Source organism: Pithys albifrons, chromosome 4 (genome assembly GCF_047495875.1).
Source record: "Pithys albifrons albifrons isolate INPA30051 chromosome 4, PitAlb_v1, whole genome shotgun sequence".
Lineage (NCBI taxonomy): Eukaryota > Metazoa > Chordata > Aves > Passeriformes > Thamnophilidae > Pithys > Pithys albifrons.
The window spans coordinates 39748113-39750874 of NC_092461.1; positions in this window are offsets into that span (position 1 = coordinate 39748113).

Here is a 2762-nt window from a genome sequence, read left to right on the forward strand (position 1 = left end):
CTTCTGTATTTTATTTCTTAAAGACTTTCTGCTTTCAGATTGGATATCAATGATGCCCTTCATCAGAATTCTCAAGATCACGTAGGTTCCATCTGTGTGTAATAGAAGCAAGGGAGAATTAATAAATAAGTAAATGAAATTGCATATAGCGATGTTTAGTGATGTGCACTGGCACGGTAGCAGCAGAACAGAAGTGCAGTGCTAATGATCGCAATTCCTGTTAAATAGAAACTGATGACATTCCTCTGCTCCTCACTGTTCTTACCTGGCCGGGAAGCACAGGTAACTCAGCATGTTTGTGCATCCACTTCAGTGCTGGACCACAGTTCTTTATGCCAAAGGAGGAGGATTGCTGCTGTCAACACTGCCTGTGCTACAGCCAGAATTTATCGAGCACACCAGCCCCATCTTCCACAGCCTCCCAAGTGACTGAAGACTCCTTTTTGCTCAGATTTCTCAGGAAAAAAGGCAGTGGGGGAGCACGTTGCTCCCTCTTGCAGCTGCCACACAGTGGCACCATTTATTTCCTTGCCACTGTGAAGGACTCATTTTTGTCTAAAGGTTTCCATTTATCACTACATTGGGTTTGCATGGCCAGGTTTTGGTAATAGGGGGTTTACAGGGGTGGCTCCTCTGAGGAGCTGCCAAAAGCCTCCTCATGTCCCACAGAGCCAATGCCAGTCAGCTCCAGGACAGAGGCACCGCTGGCTGAGGCTGAGCCCATCAGTGACAGTGGTAGCACCTCTGGGATAACAGATTTTAGAAGCAGAGAAAGTTTTTGTGTGACAGCAACAGCAGCTGGAGAGGGGAGGATATGTGAGAGAAGCAGCCCTGCAGACACCAAGTTCAGAGGGGGATGGGGAGGAGGTGCCTCAGGTGGTGGAGCAGAGATTTCTATACAGCCCATGGTGAGGCAGCTGTGCCCCTGCAGCCCATGGAGGAGCCCATGCTGGATCAGGTGGGTGCTCAAAGGTGCTGTGAGCCTGTGGGTAAGCCCATGCTGGAGCAGGCTCCTGGCAGGGACCTGTGGCCCTGCAGTGAGAGGAGCCCTCGCCCTTTGGTCAGTTTGGGTCAGCTATCCTGGGTCCTTCTTATGTTCTTTTCTAAGATTTGCCTCCTGCCCCAGCCCACTGGTGAGGGGAAGTGCTGACTGGAGTGCCTGGATGCTCAGCCACAGCCAGAGCACTAGGTGTGCTCTCAACACCTTCCCAGGACTATGAGGTATGCCATGGGGAAAGTTAACTCCATCCCACAGTCCCAGTAGAGTCATGAAGATGTCACAGGAAAAACCCAAGGTGGTTTGTCTGGAAATGTATTTTCTCTCCAAAAGGATCATGGTTTCATTCCTCCATCTCTCTACAGCTGTATCTCAGATATTGCTGGGCATGGAGCTGCATCTTCTCAGGTGTCCGTGCTGTGCTCAACCAAAGGCACTTATTCCTAGGAAGAATTCCAGCCTGAGGTGAGATGTACTGAACAGCCATACTGAAGAGAGCACACCTCAGTTCTGCTGCGCTTGGACTAATGGAGGACAGAGAACAGATCCTGCTTATTGGCAAGAATGACAGTTTCAATTAGGGGGATATGTAAAGTTGTTTTCCTGGAGTTGTTTTCAAAATTTGTATTTTAGCTTGTAGGCTTATTGAAGGGGGGCATGTAAGTTTCTAGAAAAGAGCCAGATTAGTCTTTCCTTATTCCTAAACTATGTACATTTAGTCCTTAAAACAGCTGAAGTTTGTGCCTTTGCCATCTTTTGTTCAAGCCTTAGTTGGGGTTCACAGGAGAATTAGCCTTAGTGTTAAATATGGTACAATCGAGTAACTTCAGTAGAATGAAAGTCAGATTAGGCAACCCAAATCTCCTCAAAATGGGAAAACAGCTAAAGAGCCAGGTTTTCCTATGAAAAAACCTCTGTGGCTGTATCCCATCTGTTCCCTTACAGGGTGCTGAGGGAAAGTGTTATCAAAACTTCCTATGTCTTGGATGCTTTGGGAATGTGGCCAGAAGCAAACAGCTTTTTGTTACACAGACCCATGAATGAGCACTCAAGAGCCACATTCCTCAGCAGCCCCCATGTGTTAACTGATACAGCTCAGTGTTTATCTGGGATTCAGTTTATATGGGGATCAATCTTACAGTGCTCCACCTGGCAGCAGGAAGCATGACATTGTAAGGGAGGTTTATGTCTTGTGAGATTTGATACCTAAGTGAAAAATGCAGCAAAGGACCTAACGACTTGAGGAGGGAGGACATATCTTTACCCCAAGTCAAGGTCAGAAATACCCTCATTCTGGGAGCACCCAAAGCCGTCAGCATCCTGAAACTCCAGCTTTAACACCTTGCCTGTATTTAGTACCATATTCCAAGTTATGGGGCTGATATGAACTGTATTAATTTTCATCCACTCCCTCCAGGCTCCCCTCCCTCCCCCCTTCTCCACCCTGGGAAACAGGTTCTTCTCCCGTTATTCCCAGTTTATCTGCTTATCATTTGATCAAGTCTCCCATTAAATCTGGCTGTCCCACCCCTTTAAGCTTGCATTCCTTCTTCGAGAAGATGAGTTTCATGTGGCAATTTTTTTCAGTCTTAGTTGAATTTTCTAACTCTGAAATATGCAATAGAACTGTCTCTGCTGTCAGTGTCCCACCAGGATTTCTCCACAGGCTGACCTGCATTCAGGGACATTTCAGGTACATGGCACACATGGAAGAGTCACTGCACAAACTGGCAGTGAAGTGTGAGTGTGCTAGAGAAGAGCAGTG